This window comes from Harpia harpyja, chromosome 10 (assembly GCF_026419915.1).
Source record: "Harpia harpyja isolate bHarHar1 chromosome 10, bHarHar1 primary haplotype, whole genome shotgun sequence".
In the NCBI taxonomy this organism is placed as follows: Eukaryota; Metazoa; Chordata; class Aves; order Accipitriformes; family Accipitridae; genus Harpia; species Harpia harpyja.
Genome location: NC_068949.1, coordinates 2880239 through 2907112, shown reverse-complemented (window position 1 = coordinate 2907112; position 26874 = coordinate 2880239). Strand labels below are relative to the sequence as shown.

The window sequence follows — 26874 nt, the reverse complement described above, 5'->3', positions numbered from 1 at the left end:
TTTTCCTGTCTCTTCTCCAGGAGAAGAAAGCATTTGGGACTAGGGGACGGGGGGAAGAGAGAAATAGAAGAACCTGGTTTTGCAGCTATTAAAGGAAAAAAAAAAGAAAATATTTCTGCATGCATTTTCGAGGAAGGCAAGTGGGGCTTTAGCCCGTCCACAAATCGCTGTCTGTCCCCCGGCAGCAGCCCATGAGCTAATGGAGAGAATGAAGCCAATGCCTCCTCAGCGTGGACCCAGGGCATCAGGCTTCAGCTGGGATGGGACTTGGGAATGAGACATGACCTTTTCATTGGCCAAGGTGGAGAGGGTCTAGCAGCCTTGCATCCTCCCTGAAAGCAAATACTTGTTGGCTTTGCAAAACTCAAGACTGTGTGAATCAGCCTGTATCACTCTCAGTTTTCTTTTGCACCTTCTTTCATGTCTAAGGTAGCCCTTTTCCCTTCCTCATTTGTACCATGCAGTGAATACTCACCTATCTTTTAAGCAAAAAAAGGCTTTACGTTTGTAGTGAGGCCTCACCATTTCGGAGGGCACTGCTAACAAACAGCATAACTGAGGAGCACTTGCACATATCCAGGCCAAGTAGTTTTAGCATGTGCTGGCACTCAGCCTCCAAAACTCCAAATCACTCTCTCAGTGTAGAGATCTCTACCAGCTGTAGGAAACTAAATATGATTATTGAAGCGCTCCTGTGTTAACTTGGACTATGAGGGTATACTGTAACTAGACCGATAATTTGAATTATTAGACTATAAAACATTATTTGAAATAACAATAAATTCTTTACTTCAAATATAGTTATTCTTTTATGGCCACCATAAATGTGACTGATGCATTCTTCGCTAAAGAAACAGTAATAGTTACACAAAGCTCCATCACAGAATATTCAGATCCTTTCCACGCTTTAAAAAATTGAAATATTTAATTCATCTTTACCAGGCAGCAATCAAATAGACTGAATGAGTGTCAGACTGCCAAAATATACACCATAAAAAGCCCACCATGGGTCAAGGGCTGGCAGATGGCTGATCCCTTTTCATAGCTGTTATTTCCTGTTATTTTCTCAACAGGGAAAATGCATAAAAGAACATTGTTCGCATTCATTCTCTGAACTTCATCCATTTAGTCTAGCAGTAGTTTAAACTGTACAAGGTTCAGTTGTATCCACACATGGACAAAGTTAACCACCATCATCTTATTCCTTAATTCCTTTCTCAGATACCACAGCAGTACCCAGTAGGAATCCATAGCCTACACATACAGGCTTGTTCTCTTCAACCCCCTAGCTGAAACAGTACTACTTTTTAAAAGCTGTTGGCACTAACAAAGTACATCAAAGTAATTGAAAGGCAACTAAAGTGGTGTTGCCCTGATATCTCTGCTTTTGTCAGGAGCTACAGCAAAATAAAAATGTATAAATAGGTTGACCATATACTGTTTTATTTCTTGCATCTCCAGAGATATTTTTTGACAACACAACAAATTTAATAAAAGATAAATGGCATAGATTCTTGCAACTACAAAAAAAAGAAAAATAGGCTAACACTTACTTGTCCTGAGGTCACCATTCCTTCCTTTGAAAACCACTGGGATCTGCTGGAAGTTAAAACCTTCTGTAGAACAGCAGCACAAACAACTTCTCAATGAGTACAAGAGAAGTTGTGCACTGTCCCAAAATTCAGAACAGGCCTTCAGGAAATATTGCTCAGCCTCAAAACCGAATGTCAACATCTTCACTCTTCCACTGTTACCACCTGGGGCTCTTCAGACCCATGCTCTACGGCTCTATCAGCCCCACTAGTCTGCCCTTCCTTTTAGGCAGAGAGTCCTTCTCAAGCATGGGCTGTGATTACCGGGAGCTAACTCCATGCTTTAGTGTGCAGTTCAGGTCATAATTTTAGTGGAACCACAGGCACACTTGTAGAACAAAAAGGCAACAGCAGAACCACAGCCTCAGGCCCTGTAGCCATTAAATTTTACAAGTAGCAGTAATAGAGTGGGACATTTTCTCTAATATGTTATGGACAAATTTAGACATCTATCACTGGAATAATTACAAGAAACGTCTAAAAATTAATTACATCTGTATCCATCAGCATATTTATGCCAACACTGTAACCATGTGGTATCTAAGCATCTTACAGAATTTATGACCAGAAGAGAGCATTAGTATCATCTTGTCTGGCTTGCCGAATAATACAGGTCATAAAACTATACAATAATTTCTACATCAAGCTTGCTGCAGCTAAAGCCTTGTCTCCTTATTAAAAAACCAAAGTTAATACTGAGAAAAGAACAATTCAACAAATCCTTAAAAATTGCTTTTTGCCTTAACTGGGAAAATGCATACCCTACTATGTGCAAATTTCAGCAGTTTCAGCACCCAACCGATGGATTATCATCATCAACACAGCTCAAAAACTTCAATAAGTACTGTATTTATATACACTCTTGAAGATTAAGGTTGACGAGCAAACCGGACAAAATAACTGTACTGCATAGCAAACACCTTGGTAACACCAATGAAAAGTTGCTCTTTCCATGGCAGCTGAGAAGGATAGAGCATCAACTAAAGCACTGGAGAGCACAATGCCACAGTGAAAAGGGAAGATGAACTGCAAATAAGAACCCATCAGCTACTATGGCTTTTAGTGCTGTGCTGAAGTGCCCATAGAGCTGAAGCGCCTCTAGACTTGCCTTGCACACAAGGCACCTGGCATCTTATTGGAAAATGCATCTCCAAAGAGACATACCAAATTGTATGAGAGAACAAAACTTACTACAGCTTTTGGCTAGGAATCCAAAATCAGAACTGGGATTTATATTTGTCACTGTGAAGTGATACATGCGAGGCGTTATAAAACCAAAAAGCAGCTGTTACTTCTCTGGACCACTTTCTATATTGCCGAGGAAAGCTCCACTGTGCTATAATCAGAAAGCAGACATCCCAGAGCTCACTGGGCTTGTAAGTACCAGTATAAATTGTGAAACTTTCCACTAAAGATCATGCTGGATATGATTTACTAAATTTATTAAAATAGGGAGGGAAGAAACTGTTTTAGTTACTGCTCTGAAAAGCAGAATTATTAGCACTTAAGGTGATGACTGGAGTGAGAAAGCAGGAAATATCTGCCCTTCCTGCTCAAGCAGAGGGCCTGAGCAGGAGTCTCCCCTCTCAAAGGCCTCCCTCCAAATCTGACATCTCTCATGTATGGGGCAGAACTGACTGAATCCACAACAACTTCTCTCTGTTTGTTGTTCCTTCCCTTTCACTGAGCATGTCAAGACCTCTGGATGGTGAGGAGTACTGCAACTCTTGATTAGCCAGTTCCTTTTCCAGCTGAACAGAAAAACAGACAAGATTTGGGCTTTTCCATGCAATTAGACTTTTGTGAGCTAGGGAGCCGTGATTCATAAATTCATGGATGATATGCAAGTTGCTCAGTGACTTCACTGCTTTCAGTTCAAAGTCACTATACCAAGATCGCAATTTTCAGCTTCATATGCTGAAATGGCTCATTTTAATGATGCTTTTTGAAGACATCCATATCTGTCCATACCTGTACTTTACAATAACTTCTGCTGCATGCTAGTTGCAGTACCAGTAATTATGTTCTTGAGGATGATTGATTTCTTTCTACTTACTGATTAATATTATAAGGCATTATTCGGTCCCATTGAGAATATTCTGAACATAGGGAACTAAAAATTTACTGTTTAAATAAACAACATTTTCCAAGAATAATTAGTTGTATCGTAAGATAATGGTAAAGCAGTAAAAAGTAATGACATTTAAAATGTACAGTTCCTCTCCTTTAGGATTTCCTTGAAATGATCCTGCACACCAGCCTACTTTTTGTGGGGAATCTTGTGATCGGCACAAGATGGCAGTTTACATGTACATATCTGTGCACTTGCAGCTGTTATTAAAACATAGAGAATCACTGATTTAGCAAGAACTGACAGTTGCATTTCATAAGCTCCAAGGTATACTTTGTGGGGACAGTCTCCCAGCTCACGTTTGATTATCTGTACATGACACATGCTGAATACCTATTGGATGATGGAAGCAGGCTGAGTCGATGCCACCAATTTTGGTAGAGGAGCTGATGACTTTTGTCACCTTCAGCTGTAGTGCACTTAGGGGCATAAAGATAGCCCTTGTTTTCTTACAATCTGAAACGTCACTGAATTTTAGAAATTGTATGGAGTTCCTAGGCTTCTAAAACTTTTAATTTGTTGATAATACTCCTTGTATACATGTCGGCTCCCATTTGGTAGACTGGACAAAAACCAGAATTATTAAGCTCAAGTCAAAGCACAAGAATACCCATATCTTTAGCAACAATTGCTAGCAGTTTGTGCTACTGTTCGATGCATGCAGTAGATACAGAACAACACATCTACTTCTTTGCAAGATAATTTGAGATATTGTACTTGCCCATAGTGGTCCCAAAAGGGAATGCATCACAAATTGTATAGAAATTTAATCTTACAGCTTATTTAGCTTGCTTTCCATATTTCTATCCCTTCTTGGGCTAAGCACTGATGAGGCCTGATTTGTTGCCAGATACTATCCCCTGTTACTGGAGGAACTTGTGATTCCGAGCCGTATTTTTAAAATGAATGCTTTTGTTGGATACATCCATTGCATCTCAGCATGTTTTACTGAAATCTGGCAAATTCAGTTACACCATCAATTCTATAGATTTCTGATTCTTCCTGTAGCACTGCAGACCACATTCATTTCACAAGCCCTTCAAATGTTTTGCTGACATTATGAACTTCTGTACAAGATTCATTTCATCTACAACACAGACAGGTTTTGGGATGGTTTCAGTAGTGCCAAGTCTGTGCGCACACTCGCTGTACCTAGAGAGATCCTGTTTACGTTTTATTACTGCCAGTGACCTATGAAGCCAGTGGGCTACCACCTAAACAAGCATAGAAACCTAAATAATTCAAACCTCAGAAGATTCAGGCACAAATCTAGTCTCACTTCAGGACACAAAATCAATGGGTTACAACTCTAAGAGTTGCCCAGATCAGCAGTCATATTGCAGTTTCACATGCTGTCAAAAAGTTGAATGTGAATACAGTACCGCTGATTCAATCTCATTGAAAATGATGCATCAAACACACAAGAAAAAACAAACAAACCACCACAAACAAAAAGCCCAAAACAATTCGAAGGTATTATACTAAAAAGGGCAGAGCAGCAGTAACTGACAAGGGAGAGAATTCAAGTCAATGAAACAGGCTCAGCCTACCAAAAAATTAAATTAGGCATTGTAAACTGCATAACAATCCCCCTCCTCACATCATTAAAAGCAGTGATAGCAGAAAACCAACCAAACTGACATTACTGCTTTGGATGTATATTTCAGTGACCATCTTGAGAAAAATCCGTCCCTGTGGAAAGACTTGTATATATTAAAAGACTTTACTAAACTATACTGATAAAACAGCCTGATTCAAGTTTTGCTGCCTTAAGTAACAACAGCTAACTTACTAGCTCGTGGACTACTCTAAACAACGAAAGTCTGCAACTGCTGGAGACAAACCTTGGAAAAGCAGCTCTCCCCACTTCTGTGGCTTTGCCCATACTACCACTTCTCATCATTACTGTCAGATTTGGGCAATCAGGGACAGGGGGCAGCGCTCAAAGTTACACGCTGTAACTTTGTAAGTTGGGGAACAATACTGATACTCTAAAACAAAATGAAATGTCTAAGTGTACCAAAACCATGAGCTAAATTAGCAGCACTTTAGGACCCAACTTTTAACACACACACCCCCCCCCACACACACACCCCCATACTCACTCACCCACCGCAAGATAGATCACAACTATATAAAGGAGCCATTTCTGCAGAAACAGGATTCCATCTTCTTTTGTTTTGCAAAAAAAGATTTTGACTAGGACTGCAGAATTGCTCCTTACACAAACATATATAGTCAAATAACAATTTGTTATCCCACAACAGCCAAGTGCTTATTTGATTCAACTGTCAGGTGCCTTCTCAGTACTGATTTATTAACAGTAATTAGCCAGAAATTTGGAAAAAAATTTGCTAGCAACCACAGTGCAGTTTCCAAACTCATTTTGCAATGCTGGAGCACTAATGTGCTGGGTCCTGCTGCTTTTCTTATTAAACATTAATAGGGAGAGCTGTGAGGCGGGGCACATTGGAGCTCTGGCAAAACGAAACAGGGTTGCTGGTAACATTGTCCACACCATGTAAATACCTGTTTTCTTTGCCCGAAATGTAATGTTGACCTTCCTAAGAACACCTGACCATATAAAAAGGTAGTAATTTATAAATCTCTCCAGAGTGCAACAAACAAAACTTCAGCTAGTATTAAAAGCAGCTTGCCCTGACAAAAAGTTTTATGCTTGCTTTTTAATATGTCTAGTACACCATTGTCACACAGAATTTTTTTTTTGTCATTAAAAAAACCAAAAATGATTGTAGCTTGTGTAACAGGGTAGAAACCACAGGGACACAGAGCAACTCCAATGTAGAAAAAGAGGACTTTTTCTCCTTTGGTCTATTGTTTAAAATGAATTAAACATGATCTAACCTTCACTGGCTTTTCAACCTGTATTTGGCTTTTTTTTCCCAAGGCTTTGAGTGAGTAACTAAATTTTTAAAGGTATGAAATGTTACAAAAAGAGGGCAGGAGAGAGGGGGGAGGCAGCAGGAAAAAAAGGGAAGGAAAAAAACCAGGCCACATAAGAAAAGAGCTGCAAGGTGGATGATTCAACATGATATCTGACAAGATTTTCCATCATCCCTATGGTCTTGTCTGCAATACTTTGAGCATATGAAGCACAGACTGAAAGGATGCCACACTTTGTGCGGTGTTCCAGCACTCTTGCACCAGACGCCACAGGGATCATTTGACCTCATACTGCAAAACAAACTTTTTCACATTAAGTTTCGTTCCAGCTGAAATCTGAATTCTGGAATAAATGCAGCAGATATTCTTATTTGCCCATAATTTCCATGCATTTCTGGCCTCACAGCTAGTAAAGTTAAGGAAAAAAACAAGCAAAAAAAAAGACATAAAGCATCATCTCTTTCCCCAGTGTTTCATCTCCTTTGTACAAAACCATGATTATCAGTAAAAATGATCAGATCTACAAAAACATAACCTATATTTTTGTATCTGTAATAGCAAATACTCTCCAGTACAATCATTAAGCCATTACCCAAGATGATGGGAGCGGAAACACTCTGGATAAAGGCAAAGGCAGATGGTATATATCCCAGCATCAGCAGGGCAGATGGATCACCAACCTGGGTTTGGCAGGGACAGCCCTGAGCCACAACTCGTCAGACCTGCCAGAGACGGGCAGACTCCTGCAGAGCTATTCCCCATCTCCATGTCCAACTCCCCAGCTTGCCCCACATAAAGGGCACAGAGCTGGACCTGGGCTGCTTGCGCATACCTGTGCCGCTTGCGCATACCTGTGCCAAAGGCGATAAGCCCTCCCAGAGTAGTCAGGGCAAGAGGAAGTCCTCTGAACCACAGGGACATGGTTCATACAACCTCCAGCAATTTCACAAGAGCCCGAACTCTCACCTTCCCAACACCCCTCCTGAAAGCACGGATGCAGGAGCCACCATACTTTTCTCTGCCTGCTGAAACAAAGCTCCTCTTCCCCTCTCTGGGAGGCTGCACTCAGAAGGACTCACACCTACCATACCCAGCCTGTACCAGGCTCTCCGAGACAGATCCCAGCCAGACATAATTATTGTTGGAGGGCACAAGGCCATACAGGCAATGTGCATAACTGGAGTATATCCGGTTGCTACAGTCTGTTCCCAGCCATGAAACACTACCTTCTTGTTATGGGAGGCTTCAGTTCAAAGGAAAGCAGTCCTGAACCAACCAGGTTGGTGCAGGTTTTCTTCTTTGATGGTGATAGAGAAAAAGGATCTCATATTGCATCTTATTTTTTTTTTGCTGTATTTATAGAAAAATGATTTTTTCAAAAGGTACTGTTAAACAGAGTTAATAAGACAAAACACAACACAGAAAGCAAATTTAAATTCAAAATCTTTAACGGAGTGATTTAACTAATTCAGAGAGTTTCTTGGGCACTCAGATTGCCAATAGGTTTTAGAAATCTGATATGCTTTTGTTAAACCCAATTTTCATTCCATGTAAATCAATTTTAGAGACCCACTAATAGTTTTAAATTTGAAATAAAAACTTGCTTGACAAACTCAAGAGCCTCTTAAATAAGGGTTTTCATTGCAGTATATTCATTTAAGATTTTTAGAAATTGTAATAAATGCAACTCCAACACAAATGCCAAGAAAAAAAAATCATTTCCATTAACAACTATATTTGCACCAGAGAGTTTGAACTGAAAATACAACCTGCAAAATATTTCCTATGTATTGACTTTCTTCCTTTCTGAAGCTTCAGAAAATAAAGAAAATATTCTCTCCCTGATATTCCTCCTTTTTTTCCCGTTTACTTTTTTTTCCCAGTGTATGGAGGAAGGGAAAGTAAAAATCACATTATGTCAAGCAAAATGATGTGTTCACAATTTGCACACTAGAAAAGGTAAAATTGGTCATCCTCAATTGCTTTACTTCAATTCTTCCCCTGGTGTTTCCACTGGGAAAAAAACTGAGGAAAATGAATACAAAATACAAGAACTTGCCAAATTTATCTGTTTAAACTGCAAAGGTGTTCAGTAACTACAGCTCAAAAGTGAATAAATGAACTACGTTGTTCCTTTTTAAATTTCTGGAAATTCATCTTGCACTACAGGATCTTTGGTATCAAATAATACAGGCCTCTAACATAGCGTGTAAAACAACTGTTCTGTTATAGAGGAAGTTCTCAATATCTTCAGCTAAAAAAATAGCTGCTCTGTATTACCACAATAATTAGTTTCTTAAATAAATATTTTTATGTTCTAAATGCTCTGTTTCAATTTTTACATGGGAATTTTTAAAAAATGATATTAAAGGGAAGCTGATAATTATAAAAACAAAAATCTACACCCTCTCACTAATTTCACCCACCCACTCTTTAGGAATAGATTTGAATATTAAAAAGGAACATCTGTCTTACCTGAAATGAGAGTAAGACATTTAGCTGTGGTGGCATTTCATATATCTATAAATTATAAATTACTTGTCATGATTAAGTTTAATTGTTTACCAAACTTTACCCTGCTATCACTTTGCATTTGTGTACAAGCTGATTTTGCTGCCAGATGATACGCATCTCATTTGCCGTGGTTCAGAATGATACCTCCAACCTCTTAATGGCACCACAAGCATGGATTATAAGAAAACACTTCTAAAAACAGCTTCTGAGGTACACTTTAAAAGCAGTATATCAAAACAGCACAGTAAACCATTTTTGCAGTAAGATAAAAGGCATTTGAAAGTCATTAGAACAGTCACTTAAAAAATTAAAATAAGTAGACTTTTAAGTACTCCACTATTGCTGATAGCAACCTCAATTCCACCCCCTCACAACCACATACATGGCATTGCAAACCAGAGGTGAGACTCCTGTTTCATGATATTCTCTCACACTATAATTCTCATCTACCCCCTGCCCCCGTTTAAGAACAGCAGGGGCACTGCAGGTTTCTGAGGCTCTAGGTTACTCTTCCAGAGTCTTTCTTTTATGTCCAGTCCCAACTGCAAAAGCTAACCTCTTGATCTAAATTCACAAGATAGCTATTGAGCAAGGGATGGGTGTTTGGTATCAGGACATGACATTTTTGAGTCCTGTATGTAAAGAGATGAGTTAATCCCTCATTCACTGGGAAAACTGTAGCAATCTACAGTCTGTATTAAAAATGAAGAAGAGTTTGGGTTTACGGTTTGCTTGGGGGGGGGGGGGGGGGGCAGGAGTGTCTTCAGGAAAATTTGCTGCTTACACATTTGTACACTTGAAAAAAAGTCAGCAGGTAGGACTTTATTAAGAAGTTGGGTGAAAGAACGCAAAGTTTAAATATGAGCATTTTTTTGAAACTTACTTTCTTCAGAAAATTCCAGTGTTTCCCCTCTCATTTCTGAAAGATAACATCCATTCCTTCCCCATTTCTGAAATTTTGGACACACAGAAATTCAGATGTCTTCCCAATTCTATATTGAAGCCTTGCTAGAGCTGCTCCCGCTGTCGGGCAGCTGGGTAAAGCTGAACCAGTTCTGTGGGACTACGGAGTTCTGGAACTCAGAAAAAACAACTTCCATGGCTAAAACAAGCAGCTTTTACAAAGAGGTATGGAATATAACAAAGCCAGAAACAGCAATCAAAGATATTTTTAAGATCTGACATCAAAAACCTCTGCCAAGCTGCTTCATTCTGCCACTGGAGTTTTTCACCCATCATGGGCCTAAGTAGACACCAAAACCAAGATGTAATATTGCCTTTCTCTTAAAATATGAAATGCAAATGGTATGCCTTATGTGAGACATTAATTCTTCTCTATCAACAGAAAACTTCAGAGACAACAGTAAACAAATCTTCAATTCACAGACTGAAATGTTGAGTAATGTACAGAACACAAAAGGAAAGGATTGTTCACCCTGTTCCAAAACAGAACAAAAAGTCTTGGAAAATGAGCAGGAACAAGGTTATTTCCAGAATACATAGTTCTACTGTGGAAGTGTTTGTAGATGTACAGTGGTTCAAAAAGGAACTGGAAAAATCCACAGTGGAAAAACTCAAAGGTGGCACTTTAGTCTCAGAAAGGCCCTAAGCCCACAGTCCTGGGTGCTCAGAGAGCGTACCTAAGAAAAATACTACCTGCCTTTCCTCTTCTAGCTGGTCACAACTGCCAGTGTCTGACTTGGAGAAGAAATCTTCCTTTCATCCTTAAAATACACACTTCCAAAAAGTGGGGGGTTTTTTCCTTTATAAAAAGCAACAAGAATACATGGATGACAGCCAAACTATTACTTAATATCATTTTGACTAAAGGTCATAGGAAAACTAGATAAAAGCTAACGAAGGGCTCACAGCTGAATCCAGCATACTGTACTCACTGTAGCCTGGATTGAGGCCAGGCTCCGGGCAGACAGAGTACAAGCAGATGGTCTCCTAATGTCAACAGATGATAAGCAAGCACCACTCTCACCCTTCCAGACCTCTCTAAACCTTTTGACACTGTTAATCAAGCAATGCTGTTGCCCACTCTAAAAGGTTCACAGGAGTCAGGGGTGATTTGCTAGAATGGCTGTAAGCCCATCAGTGAGAAATGCCCTATATGATCATACATTAACAAGACATTTAACAGCATGGGCAAGACTACCTAACAGAAGCTGAATCCAAGTGAAAAAAGAATGCTGTATCAGAGAACAAAAGAAAAAATTCACATCAATAATGCATTTTGTTTCAATGACACAAATTCATTGAGAAAAGGAGCTCTTGGACTTACTGTTGAAATTAAGCTCTCACAAAACAGTAACACTTAAAAACAATGTTGACAGTGCTGCTTGCACTAACTGGTAACATCCTCTTGGTGAACAACAATCTGGCCTCAGCTATGACCTCTTGGTTTCTTTTATTCAGGAATCCAACATTTCTGGCATGCATCATTCAGCCCCTTGAAAACTCCAGAAGGAACAACATATTCCTGCTCTCTACTTTGGCTTCCTACAGAACATTAGAGTAGGCTCAATTTTTATCTTTAAGGCATTCGGTGGCCTGGTTTTTGGCTTCCAAACATCTTAGAAATGAGCTCCTCAGGCATGAAAGACTTCAAAGTACGGAGAGTAGAAAGAACATCTATCTATGACACAGTTTCCTCAGAGGTCAGTCGCAAACTGGAACAAAAGACCAGCCCTGCCCTTTTCAAAAAAGCTGAAAATACATTTACTTAAAAAGACAAAAAATATGAAGCAATAAAAACCAAAACCTGACAAGACAGGAATTAGTTACAATGAAGGGGAAACGACTTAGTCATACTATCTGGCACAAAACTCACAGGAGTAAGTGTATTGTGACAAAAGCAGAGAAAGAAACCATATAAAGCATCCTGTAAAAGAAAAGAAATCTCTCACTGTCTCAGCATCCCTCTCTTTGTAGTGCAGATTTCTGGCTCACACTGGAAGTACCAAGTGTAAGATATTGTAAGGATCATGGTAGAAGGCAAGGTCATAAAACAGGGAGCCAAACTTACACCATTAGAATTATGTTCTTCAAATGGTATGTTTCATGAGGAACTATAAATCTGCCTCAAATTTTATTTTTACCAATTATTGCTGTCTCAAAAACATATGCACAAAATTTTCAAGGTTCAACCCTACATATACTGAGAGAAAGAAGAATGATTAACTAATTCACACTGAAAAACTATTGTTAGGTCTTCCTTATTTTCCCCTATAAATGCTATGAATTAATTTAGGAGATTATATTTTAGTGCTTTTTTATGTCAACCATTTTCATGTCACCTTTTATTGGCTGCTCTTGGCACTGACCAGCAATTGAGCACTAACTTCTGTTTACTTGCAGGTTTTCAGTTTCTTTTTTCCCTGGTTACTATTGACTCCAGTCTTACTTGTGTTGACAGATAATTTGCCATTAATCATGCACTTTGAGTATTCTCTGAGTTCAGCTGTCTCTCAGAGATCAAGTTAAGGAGCAGTTAATGACATGAACATACTGAAAAGGACAGCAAAATAGAACAAAAAAGCCAGCAAAACTGTCTCTACTGTCATTTTCTCTTAAGAGGTGAAGGAAAATACTTGGGATTAGTGAAAAGATGGACATGAAGCAAACATGGCCGGGAGAGGGAGGTAAGATGTCTAGAATTGATTCTATCCTCAGTGTTTCAAGTGATCCATGTCCATGGTAATAGTGGAAAACATTGATTTAAAAACAATTCTGATATTTTTTAGTAAATAGCTTATATTTTCTTGTGATATTACAACCTTTTTGGGAAGCATCCCAATAAACCCATGAACATATCAGACGTTACTTTCAGAAAGCATATAGATCTCAAAAAACACATACTTGCACATCCTCAAGTCTTCCCTTGCTGGATGGATTCAGTTCAGTCGTTTCCCCCAGCCCAACATTAATGCTCCCCAGCTTGGCTGTGCATCCCACACAACCCTCATTTTCACGCACAGTTGCACAGAGATCACTGGGTGAAGAGTTCTGCTGTTGGCAGAGAAGACACATACAGCCCTGTCAGTTGGCTGAAGTGCTTAAATCTGACAAAAAGGGAACCTCTGCTGATTGCACACCCAGGTCACTTTTCTGGGCAAAATATTTTATCCTTTCACTACAGTCCTGTTCACCCGTAAACCTTCAAATGTTCTTTGCAACTTGTATAACTTCTCCCTCCCAATAATTCTATGGCATGCAGGCAAGATGGTGAAGAAGTTTTTTATTTCATATTAGTTGATTATGAATGTCAAAACACAAGCAATACCCATTAAGAGATTCTGCTCTGCAAAAGTCTTTCAGAATGTCAGCCCAAACCAAGCTCCACTGATGCTGCTTTACAATCAAGCCTCTTGTACTTACTCACCTGCTACTTTTTAGTTAAGTGCTATGAAATGCCTTTTCAGGGTCCTGAAGGGAAGCATAAAGCAGGAGTCAGCACGCAGTCTCTGCTACAGCACTGCAGCTTCAGAGCATTGCCCCTCAGGACAGGACCTACTCTTACTTTGGTTCATACAATGGTGTTGCCCATCCCAGCACACGACAAAATAAACTTGCTTCTGAGTACTACCTCCCAAAATCTGCTCTTTTATTGCAAGATTTTCTTCTTTTTGCAGTATGCATCTACTCCATGCACCTCCGAACATACTGCTGTGCATGGGAACACAACTGCAAAGGACCTGGTCATGCCTCAGCAGGGATTACAGGTAGGAGGAACATGACAACAAACAACACAGAAGGAAAGGGGGATTTTTTTGGAAGAAGAAGGGGTGGAGAGGGCTGGGTTTTTACTATAAAGGAAGACTCAAGATAGAATAATTCCTTTTTTATACAATACCTTTCTCCTGTCTCTGCTGTTTGCTGATACTGTAACAAGAAGGGAGATGAATTTCACCTTGAGATATCTGACAGCACACTAAAAGAGAAAGATCCAGGGCATGCTGGATTCAGATTCAGACACTAAAATTGTAATCAAAAGAAAGGATTGTTCTTGCTTCAGGCTGTGAATTAATTCCCCTTTCTGTCACTTAAATTACTGTTGTTTTTTTTAATTTGTGCGTACACACAGACATTATCTAAAGCTAAATAAATAAGGATTGGCTCCAAAGGCCATTCCTGCAAGATGCCTGTCAATTTCATATAAAATAATTCTGGTTGCCAATGACTCAGAAAAAAAATATGCACACTGAGGACATGAGAAAATACATTATTTAGACTTGAAAAAGAAACAGCTGACTTTTCCACTTCAGACACCTTACCTGACCTCTGCAGAAGTCTGGCAAGATTGACCCGTCTTTCTAAGGTCCAGTCTGGAAAGCAGAATAGTCATTGACTTTTCTTACTGGAAAGTGGAAAGTCCATTCCTGCAACTAGTTTTAAAACTAAGGCACACCTATATGTGTATACACACACACAATGCATTTTACCCAGCTAGCTTTTAAAATGTTGCCACTCCATTAGGCTATAATAGCTTTGTCAAATGAGGCAAGTCTTGTGCCTCTTGGTAACAAACTTTTCTGAAGTTGGAAAACATTATAATAAGCTAAAGTACATCACATCAAAAGCCTACACAGTGCTAAACTAACATAATGTGATAAGATACAATGTGACATAACATCTTCATAAACTTAAGCATGTCAGAAAATAAATATCTTTGTCAGCTTATTCTGAATCTAATCCATATTTAATCAGCCAAATCACTAGCCAGCAACTTTGAAAGTTTATTTAATAACACCATCACCAATTGTCTACAGTGACCCAATTAGAACCATAGATACAAGGTTAACAAAACACCAAGACAGAGAATGTCTAAGTCTCCAGTAGCTCTCCATGAGTGAACTAAAAGCCTGTTTTCAGGGCTTGGCATTATTTTATCATGAGCAGAATGAATACTTTGGTGATTATTGTGTGCACAAAAAGCTAAGCATATTTCTTTTTTAAAAATGCCATTTTTTCTCTGTGTAGAAGATAATGCAATGCACAGAATCAGCACAATAACAGAATTTACTAAAATCAGAAATACAGTAGGTGATGATTCTGTGGAACAAAAGATTTGAAGCATGGCTGAACTGTCTAAACATCCAGAGCAAGGCCAGGATTTTATCATCCAGGACTGAAAAATATTGCTGCAACTGTGACTGGAATACACTTTTTGTCCAGTTAAAAATATTTTTTCTAGAATAAGATTGTTCATGGTATCTTAGCAATTCTAATTTTAATCTAAACAAATGCTGAGCAGCAGAAAGGCGTGAGCATAACCCCCTCAAAAATATTTAAAGAAATCAGTAAATATTTTGCCACTTGCTACCAGCAATGCTTTTCAACAGATCTTAACAATGGAGGACCTTTCTGGACTTTAAACAGAGTCTGTCAGACCTCTCCCCCACCCCCATCCCCTTTTTTTTTTAAGCACTTATGCTTGATATCAAGGGAAAAAAGAATTTTTCTAGTCACAGACATGTGGGAAGCAAGGCACTTCTCCACCTATAAACAGATACATGCACATATAAATACATTCAGGCAGCTTTTGCTTCCAAGGAAAATTCTTTCAGGTGAAAAACCAAACTACTTTCTGAACATTCATATGTCCTTTTTCTGAAGCACCACCATAGTTAAGTCCTCGGCTATACTGAACAGTGCTGCCATAGCCTACGCAGTGAACTACAAGGTATTCATCAGCTCAGATCCTGTCAAAATTGACAGAGTGTGCCAATTTCAGTGTCAATGAAATTATTATATAAAACTTCATAAACCAGCAACAGCCCAAAAGGGTGCTGTTTGAGAAAATATAGCACAGGAATACAGTTTCTAACACTAAAGAACCTTCAAATATAATCAATTTTACTAAAATTAAATTGAGTGGCAGAGCTATTTTCTTGTATCTTCGTGACTATGCTTATCAGCAGTGTTAATAATAGTGTTTGTCTAACTAAACTAGCGTATTTTAAAGGGCAGAGTATAGTTCAATGAACAGCAACCCCACTAAACCAACGGAGTTCTCCATTTCAGGCATAGTCTTTTCCATGTTACTTAACCAGTATGTAGTCACTGCTTCAAACTACCTCTAATTTAAAGAGCAAATCAAATCAAGGGGAACAAATTGGTCTCAGCTCTGTGAGGCCTAATTTATACAGAAGCTTGTTTAAAATCTGCTTGCAAAATTGTGTAATATTATTTGGAGGGGGAAGGCTCCGTTTGGAACAAAGCAGTTAACAGCTTCTCCATTGTTAAGTTCTGTTTCTTCCTATAGATGAGCAGAGCTTGCTCATAAAGCCTAGTGATACCTGAAGCAGAAAACAAATCTTCTTGTTTAAATTCAGAAATAATGAGATTCACTTAGCTTTAGCAGATATATCTAGGGAAATTGCAGGGGGGTGAGGAGGGGCAGGACAATTTGAGATTTTAAGTGAAACAACTTGTTTTTTCAAAATTAAAAATGAAATTCTGTATCAACTCTTCCTAGGGAAAAAAAAAGGTGAATATTAGACAGCTATGTTTCATCATATTATTTTAAATGACTTTTCACTGAAGAAGTATTGAATAAAAGTGTTCTAAGCATTACTTAAATGGTTCACCCAGAAGTATTTAAGGCCAAATAATTTCCACTGAGGGGGAAGGAAGAGTCAGATATATGACTAGTCATTTTGGCTCTGACAAAAGGAGTTCTACTAGCAGAACAGCTTTGCTGACTGCCTCCAGCACTGGTAAGCAGGTGGAACTGAGGGTTAAACAATGAAATGAAGTATTGTGGATTTCCACTGACCCTCCCATTCCTTGATATATAGATTAATTTATTGGATTATTGCACATCACTGCAATATTTTTTTCTCTCTGCTCACCTCTGTGATACTGGCTTTGAAAACAGCACATGTAAATAGTGCAGTGAAACCCTGTTACTTCTTGGCATTGTGGGACTGACAGGTTAGAGAACTGGACACTTGCTAAGGTCTCCCAGTTACTGTACTTTAAAGGCTGCCAGACCCAGTGGTGCAGAATTCATTGCTGCATGCCAGATCCCCCACAGTCAGCATTACTACTGCACAACAGGGGTTGACGCAGAACTGCCATATTCCTTTCGAAACTGTGTTCACTACAATTGCTTAAAAGCTGAGCAGACGGATTACATTAAGGAAACCTCCTGTGCTTCTATTGTCTAAGATGATGGCCACTGCTGCTCTCATCTCAACCTCCTTCCCAAAAGCAAAAAAGACAAAAAGCAAAGGATATGACCCCTTTTGATGCCTTCTCAAGTGGGACTGCCCTGGCCTTGTTTAGGAAGGTTTCACTCCCTCATTTCTATGATTGCACGCAATGAAACCTTCTGTTTTCCTTCTCCCCAGGGTCCTTGACTAACATTGCTGATGTATACCTAACACATCCCTGACCTCACGCCACTTTCTTCTGTTACAGCCTTCTGAAAACACATTTCTAAGACCTTGAACAAATATCACATTCTAGAAATATTAAAACCCCGCAGTCTTCCTAATGCTGCTACTTCTTCCCTGAGCACCAGGAAGGCTGATGACTGTATTAGCTGTAATCCTTCCCTTTAGTAGCAACTGCAGCAATAACAAGCAGACATTTACGAACCCCACTCTCATTAACTCAGGTCTGTCATTTAAGAATGTGAACACAGAGTATCTCTTGGCAGGTTTTGGTGGCACTCAGAAAGGAATCCCGCAGCAGCTATTTCCATGCTTCGCTGACTACATCCTCCCTCATCGGATCCGCAGGTACTGTTTAAAAAGCATCTCCTGACCTCCTACAGGTTAGCAGACCTAGGGTGACCATATGTGTCTTCTAAGATTCTGGGTAAGAGATATTTCCAAGATGCTTAGGGGCAGACGCTGTCTTTGGAAGAAACTTCTTCCATTGGAAAGTGCTAGTTTGGCTAGTCAGAAATGCTTTACAGAAACATACCACTGACAAATAAGCTTTCATTAGGATAGGACCTGTCAAGGTGATCTTTCTTGTCACAGTCACAGAAGGACTGTCTGTAGAGTTCAATGATCAGGACTCCACCTTGAGCACAGTCGACTCAGGAGCAGCACAGCTGCTGTCTCTGGTAAGTTCCTTGAGAACTATTTGCCACTCCAAGTCATGGTCCTCTCTCTAGTCAGTAAGCGATAAATCGGTTTTGAAATTAGGAGGCAAACTTGTTTTGCGGATTTTGTGAAACTTTTATGTCTTAGAATATACACTCCAGTTTGAATCTGTGTGGTTAAAAAAAAAATCGCTAGCTAACTCTTTGTAGACGTATTAGAAACAAATTCTTTGATAGATTGTGCAGGTATATTTTTTGTTTTCCTAAACTTGAAGGGATTGTAAGAGAAAGCAAGCTTTTAAATAGCTTTTCTGGGTTTAACCTCCCAAACGCTTTTGCCAAATGCACACTGTGATCAAGTGGGTTAATCTGCACCACTTTATAGGAGAATATATTTGTGTTAATCAAAATCATGCATTTTTTATTTATTGGGAATTCTTACTGTTGTCCTCATACTCCTGGACTATTTGGAAAAGATAGAGCCCGAGCAACACCTTTCAGAAATGTAGGCAATATACAGATTTGAAGAGGTGACCGGAGAGCCACTTCTGGGAGTGAGAAAGGAGGAAATGGCCGAAAGGAAGAAAAGAAGAAACCTGAAACACATCATCAGGTTTGCAAGAGAGCAAAAACCATAAATTTCATGGGAAAGGGACTCTACACAGACCAATGGTGATTTTGATGAAGGTGGCCATAACGCCTCCTTCCATCTCTTCTGTGGCTCCTTCCCCTCTCGCCTAAGGCATGGGATTTCTACTTTTTACTCCAGATGCAGAGGTTCTCCTGGACTATATCCCCCTTTCCTCCAGACAGCCACTTGTCCCTACCACAGAACAACAGCCCCTATTCGTATCTTTGTGTCTCTTGGGGCAGGCTGGGATCTTCCCTTTTACCTTCCCTGTAGCAAGAGGCAACACCCAGTTCAAGCAGATTGCTCCTACAAAGCTAGTACAGGGACAGCTGCAGAGGATGCACATGCACACAAATACCCACAGACACGCAGGTCTCCTGACTGCCCTCCCAAGAGGTCTGGCTGGGCAGAAGGCACAAGCAGCCTCCTCAGCTGAAAGCAGCCGGTCAGCCCTCTGGCACAAACCAAGCTCCCGTCAGTCTGCCAGCTCAGGCAGCTGTTTGGCAGCTAAATCCCTCGCAATGAAGTTACTAAGTAATATGAAGATGATATAAACCATTCCTTCAACATACAGAACCTGCCTGAGGTAGGGTTTTAATGAACAAAATGGAGCAGATAAGTCTTTTAATACGGGATAAATATTAACAGTATAAGAATTAAGTTGTAAATAAAGCACGTCTCTCTCTCTGATGCATCAAGTAATGTTAGAATAGTAAATGAGATAGGGATTACCCGGTATGCCATTTCCTCTGCCTACTCAAACAGGTGAGAGCAGTATGTGATAACATCCTTTTGTTCTTTGAGACAACCTGTAGCCATGCAGCCTGACAATCCTCACCCTCATCCTCCCCTCCCCCCCAGCTCATGAGTTTGCTTTTGTTTCCCAAGCATGGCAGATTCACCTACAATTTGCCAGGTACAAGCCCACTGACACAGCAGGTGATTTTCTAATAGCAACAACTTTAAATCTTATGAGCACAAACACTGCAGGCCTGAACCCAGCTTAAATCAGTGTTGTCTGCAACCAGCAGCATGAAAAGGTTCTCACAACTACTCTGCACTATCAGCTTCCCCAGCCTCTTTAAGAAACTGATTTTCAGGATTTACATTTACTAAATCTGTATAAAGTATGTTGCTTCCCCATGCCTTGTTATGTGTGACAGTTTTCTGCTGCATTCTTACAGACAACTGGTACCTTGCCAACAGCTGAGACATTACTTGAGCAATCTAGGAAGTTTATAAAGAGAGCGAGCTGCATGTTTCCTCAGTGACACCAAGTAGATTTATATGCTTTGTTTATTAAGAAAAAACAACAAGATGCTGTTCATCACCAGAGTTCTGTGACTAGCTTTCATGTGAAAGTGAAATGACAAACATTTCTGTTCAGTCCTGGTCATACTCTGCGCTGCATGGACATAAAAGGGAGCACCAGGATTCTGGTCTTGGGCACTGCCTCCAATCTCCTAGAAGAGAGTTTGACATCAATTGTTCAGTTTCTAAGTGACTTACATACTGGTGCAAGTGGGTACAGGACACGTGAAACTGCGTTTTGACAGCCAAGTGTGGATTAAGCTGCTTGCAGAGACACAGACAAAGCCAGCCAGGTGAAAGAGAAAATACAGTTTGTCAACAACTTAAGTAGCAGTGGCTAAGGACAGACTGTGTGAAATGCCTCAACAACTTGGTAAGTTTTTCTTTGCCCTCATCTACAGTTAGTCCCAGTGTGAAAGGAGGAGGATAGAAGTTAGGGTTGCAAGCAGTCAAGATTTTTTTCATACACCACTGACACTTTAATTAGACTATTCTACAGGCACACCTCGAAAATACTGTAATGGAAGTTGTTTAAGCATTGTCCAGTGAAGGCTCTGGCCTTCAAAACTTTCAAAACAAAAGCTGCAACAAAAAGTGTTTCAAAAAACTGACAAGAAATTAGATTTGCAATTACAGTCCTGAAAAAAAAAAATAAACACCAAAACTTACTCCCTTATGCACTTCTCTTAGTTCCCCACTTTCAAAGCCTCCAGTAACAAAAGCCAAGGAGTCCCTTGCCAGCTAAGCCATCATCTCAGTCTATTTCATTTCTGTCTAATAATTTCTGGTCTTAAATATCCAACTGTGAATTCTCTTCAGCTGGTTTTCTTTTACCTTAAACGTCTCAAGTAGAGAAGAATCAAAACAATTCATATTTCTACCTATTCCTCTCTGCCTCCCAAATAACACCACCTTGTTTTCCTAGATACACATTATTATTTTTTTTTTAAACAAACCAATTAAAAATACAGTTTCAAGGCCAGTAAAAATGAGGGTTTACCTAAAAGCCTGGAAGAAGCAAGGAGGGAAATAAACCCAGAAAATTCAAAACCATTATTTTAAATATCTCTATTTCCTGAGGTAAAAGTGAGGTTTGAAGTTTTTTTCTTTCAAACCTACAATGATCATTTACTTTAGGGGTAAATTTAGAACTGAATTATCTATAGTTAATCACTTCTGAGATAAAGATCACAATACTGAATGGTCTTTTTCACATCACAAAGCCTTACTCTTAAACTGCAAAGTACACAAGAGATTGCTTTCTAAAAGAATACTCAGGGATCATATGGGAATTTTTTCATTGAAATTACCTACATAAGCAGTTATTCAACAAGCAAAAATATTTGCAGGGTCAAGCCCCAAACTAAAAAAAAAAAAAAAAAAAAATTATGTACAATGCATCCTTTAGAAATTCACTGCAGATGTAAGAAAAAGAAATGACTTCATTTGGTGTTTTTTCAAGCATGTTGATGGTTTTGCATCACATACAAGAAATAAATCATGACAAAGTCCACTTACGTGGTCTGATTTCATTTTTGTGTTTGATGACAGAAATCCAACATCCCTGCTCATAACACGTTATACCCTTGTGATGCAGTGGTAGTTTTGAGCAGATAATGACAACTTGGAGAACACCCAAAGCACAATGGAGTTGATAGCAGTGTGGATACAGATTCTGAATGTGGAAGCTGTACTGCTTCTGGGACTACGCTTTTGTTAGTGCTCCCTGAGCTGCCTCTGTACAAGCAATCACACCCCCAGAAGGCATGGACAAAAATCTAGTCTCAGAAGTACAGCTTTCACATTCACCAGTCGATCCTGTAAGGATAAAACTAATTCCCAGCAAAAGTCTTGTCAGAGACCGAGTATACATGGTCCTTCAGTGTAGCTAGATGAGATTGTTATTTATATTTCCTACATGAGATTTACCTCATGAAGTTAAGAGCTCTTCCTTCACCTCCACTGGGATTCTATATACAGGCTAGATATTTTACAGGTTTAAAAAAAAGAAAAAAGAAAATTCACTCATCTTTGCAGTGAAAACTCATATATAGATTGAATTTGAGGAATGGAAACCATTATTCTTCACAATGGAGATAAATAGTTCCTGACCACTGCAGAAGAGTTGTATGTGTCAGATTTGTTAATTTATGAGATTCTGGCCCAGTACAGGACTACGTTTCCCATATAGACTTCCCTTACTGCTTCATATATAAGTAAGTGACTTAGTTCTTTACGGATTTTCCTCAAGCTTTGATAAGCTAGAGCCTACATCTAGCCAGACAGCACATTGTGATCTGACCCCTACTGTTGTTCTTTATGAGAAAGGAAAATCAGCTGATATTTGCTGACCGCTGAAGGACAAAATGGCTCCTCCATGTTACATGTCAACATGCTCAGGCAGATTTCTTTGTCTTTTAGCAGTTGTCATTGAGTAGGTTACTTCTACAGATAATTGCAAAGTACCTTTAGAAGCTGGTGGCTATGCTCACAACACCTCTCCAGATCACAGGACAGGGCTCACACTGGAAGTGCAGGGAGAACGGAGCTCTCTCCTCACCTGAAATGAAGGCAAATCATGAGCAGAATTCAGTCACGTAACCAGCACCTCCAGAGCAAGCGGACTAGATACAGTCATGTGTACACCAGAGATAAAAACCACTGGAAGACAGTGAAAGTCAGTCATGCTGTTATCCTGGAGGCAAGTAGAGGGATGAAGCTTCACTGAGGCCACAGACACACTGCAAAGACAACGGCCACGATTTAACAATTTAGATTTCTTACTGTCATTTTTACTCTGTACTGACGACTCCTTTGCAAACAAGGAAGATTTCACGATACAAACACTTGGCTTCTATCACTTACCCAGACTCTGAATTTTGGGTCATCACTTACAACAGAGTTTTTTTACCTGTTCCATCTTAATTCACTCAGAATTTACAAAAGCCACTCTGTTCACAATGACACCTACACAAGTTTAAGGACATTCTGAAGTTCTATTGAATTAGCACTTAAAAGCACTATTGGCTTTAACCTAGTTTTGAACCATTCCAGATGATAGAACTCACTTGAACCAAACGCCAAAGCAATTTGATGAAGTGGGTCTTATGACTCTCTAATTGTGCCTTACAGAGTGCCTAAAACAGCACATTTAATTGCTAGCTCTGCAGACCAGCCCTGGACTTGTATTTGATATACATCCCAGTGTTTTAGTGGAAGAATCTAGGACAGGATCTGGAGAGCTACCATTGTGAAGATGCCAACATAATCCAAATCTCAGTACCTTACATGACTGCTGCACAGCACTCACTTACTTATTCTTACCTATAATCAAGAAGAAACACTACCATTTCATCATCATTTTGCAAAGAGCATAAAAGGTTAATGGTCAGATTAAGCAGAGAACAATTATACCACTGTATCTGAGATTTTTTCGTTAGAGGTGGTATGAGTGACAGTATTTCAGAAGATGTGCAAATTATGACTCAAAACCCTGAACACCAACTTAATTTAAAGTGTCTAGATGAAAAATTCAACTGACAAGTGCCATTCATCCCAACCAAATATCTTCCACACTGTTAAGCAAATGACAAGATAGTAAAGTGAAATGGAATTTAAACGTGTTTTTCCTTCCCATTCCAGTGAAGCACAAAATCTGAATCCCACTTCGGCTCTCTCAACGACTTCTGCTAATATACCATTGATCAGGCACTCCAAAGAAGTTTCATTAGTTGCAAGTAATACACTCATTCACTTTTTTTCTTCTCGGCTGCTGTTCATTTAGTCTTCAATATACTACACAATATAAAATTGTCAGGATACTACTTAACATTTATGCCATAGAGAGGGCCGTGTTAGAGAGCTTTTCACAACTGAGTTGATTTTCATGGAAAAAAAGCTGGTTGCAAGCAAATTGAATAGTGAAAGGAAAATATTTCTGAAGAATTTCAAGAGGTTAAGCCTGCGTTTTACCTTTCACCATATCAGGCCAAGTCCTCAGTGGGTGAAAATCACTGGAGCTCTATTTCAAGCAACAAAGCCAGTTCAGAAATCCACCTTTTTCTCGCTCTCCAAATACTGCCAACAGCCTGGGTGCATGTGTTTGTTTTTTTCAGATCCCCTTCTTCAAATTCAGCCTTAAGAAAAAGCTCAGAGAATCCATTTGAATACAGCTCAAACTCGGGGTATTTTAGTGGATTTGCGTTTGCTCACAGAATCCCAACCTTTAAAGCTGCATGTCTGAGGAGAAAAAAAGAAGAAAAAGGTCCTTTTATAAAAACTCAGAAGTCAAAGGAATAAGCTCAAATTCTTGACACGTAATAACAGTTTTCCAGACACCCTGTTTTCAAGTGAACCAAATACCATTTTTAATACAAACCTGAGGTACGGTTCCAGGCACTTTCTACAACACAGACAAGCCCTACACATGTTTTGCAGGCACTGAAGCCAGTCGCAGCTACACCTCTCTTTCACTCACTAGTGCCTGTGCACTTGGCAACCACTTGTGTGTTATTTTTGAGAGACACCTCGCTCTTTGCGGCGTAGGGTCTAGAAGACGAAGACTCAGGAAGCCCCTTCGGTGCAAGAGCCGGCAGCTGGCTCTGCCAACCTGATGGTTAGGCACTGCAGCCCGCAGGCAGCCTCGGTGCCGCCTTCCCTTCCCTCACACCGCTCGCTCCGGGGCGAGGGCCGGCACAGAGACACACAGTCGTTCCACCTCTCCTCTAAATTACCACCACGTTCAGCCTTTCCAAACTTTATTATTAAGCTGGGGGAAAAAAAAAAATAACAAACAACAAACCAAACAAACCAACCCTCCCACCATTTCTTTGTCTGCTTTTGAGCTGGTACCAGAGGCCGAGCTGCGTGAAGGACCCAGCAGCAAAGCAAAGCCCAGCCCCACCTGCCGGCAGCCACCATCTTCCCACATGGAAAAAACCAGCCAACCCACCACTCACCACAGAGAACTTGTTGCTAAACTCCTTCCTCTTTGTCTTTTACCTCAAGCAAAACCCTGCGGGAGTGGCAACAGAGGTTAAATATGCCGCCCGCCCACACCTGGGAGGTTGGCAGGGCCGCAGCCCTGCTGACAGGCAGCTTTAGCCTCGCTAAGCAAAGTGCAAAGTGGGGTGAAATTGGCTTTTAAAAAAAAAGAGGGACTATAGAAACAACCGAAACCCTGAGTGCCAGGGCCTCATTTTAATTCTCCCGTGTGCAAGAGGAAAAGGGCAGCTGCCTTGCAGGGGGAGGTGAATGTAGATGCCTTTTGAGCTTGAAGAAATCAGTCCCATGAGGCTACTCCTTCATTTTTTTAGGACCTCTCTTCTCCAGTTCACAGTTCAAGGAAGAGTAAGGAGCAGACAACACCAGCAAGTTAAGTCAGGAGAGCACCTCTCCTCCAGGCACATCAAAACACAGAGCAGGAGCACAACTGTTTTTGAAAGTATCACTGATGCTGAAAGTGGAAAGCAAAACCATCTCGTCTGTAACACCGAAGCAGAGATAAAAGCATAGGCTGGCTTTTTCCTCACTCCAGTCCCCATCGCTGGCTGGTCTGGGATATTTTGACCTGATACTCCGATGCGACAGCCGGTGTTTTGAGCAGTGGGAAACGGTTTCTGAAGCAGGACGGAGCTACACTCTTTGGTGAGTGGAAAGCGCTCCACCCAAGGTCAATGAGATTCAAAGGAGTTAGCTCCTGTACATCGGGCAGGCACCAGCAATATTATGACTAGGGAATGGATGTGGCCAAGTGGCTTTAGTGACAGCTAAGGAGCTGAGGAAGATGTGAAGGTGTGGGGGTATGCAGGGAGTGGTAAACCTAATTTAAAAAGATGAGAAGCAGGAGTGTTTGCATCTCTTTGAATATATCTTATTTATAAAGAGAACGGCTGGGACTGCTGTGTACTCCTCCAGTCCTGTCAATCACACTGCTGTGTGTGGCCAGGATGTGACTGATACACCCTGACACACCATATAAAAATGCCAAAAAAATTTTAAACATAAGTTTTTTTTCTCTACTAAGAATGTGACAAGTTCATGTTATTTTGAAATGTCATGATCTTTTGGGAAAAAAAATTGTAATATTCAGAAGAACTTTTTTTTTTTAACTTAAGAGCCAATAATTACAAAGTTGGGCAACAGCATGAAAGCCACCATCTTTTCATCTCCACACCTCCAACACAACCATGAAAAACTACCAGAATAAGAAAATAAATCGTCACATAATCCATACCCTCAATTATATCTCAGAAAATAGCGTGAAAACAAAGTAGGAAATCTTCTGGGGTACTGAGGACTTCAGGACAGTGGGATTCCTGGGGAGAAAAGGCTCTCATGTAGCCAGAAAACCCACATGAAAACATCTGGGTTATCACTTCAAAGCTATGACAATACTTCAGTTTTCCTAGATGGTTAATTTACCAGCATGCAACCTGAGACTCCAGATTTGTATGAGCTAATTAACAAGGTATTCTTAAACACATTAACAAGTTCAGTCTACAAAACACTCTTGAAAATGAAACAGAGCTTATCAACCGTTTATACGTTCAAATCTATTTCAAAGACCACGAAATCAGGCTTCCAGAATGAATGTTCTTCCAGTGGCTTTGTTTCTATAGTGGGTTGCTCAGCCTCTGACTTTTATGATTGTAATTTTTATGTGATTCTCATTTGAAAGCTAACAAACAAGCATCCTTGGAGAGAAGACTAATACCAACACATCACA

At 39.9% G+C, this 26874-nt stretch overlaps 1 long non-coding RNA gene across 1 annotated transcript in view; it reads right to left on the bottom strand.

Moving 5' to 3' along the window:
• LOC128147360 (uncharacterized) overlaps nucleotides 1-22708 on the bottom strand; it is an 82539-nt gene extending 59831 nt beyond the window's left edge. Inside the window, exon 1 of the long non-coding RNA XR_008237008.1 lies at nucleotides 22614-22708. This is a non-coding gene — a long non-coding RNA (uncharacterized LOC128147360). The remainder of the gene's footprint in view (nucleotides 1-22613) is intronic.
• Between the last annotated feature and the right edge of the window lie 4166 nt (nucleotides 22709-26874).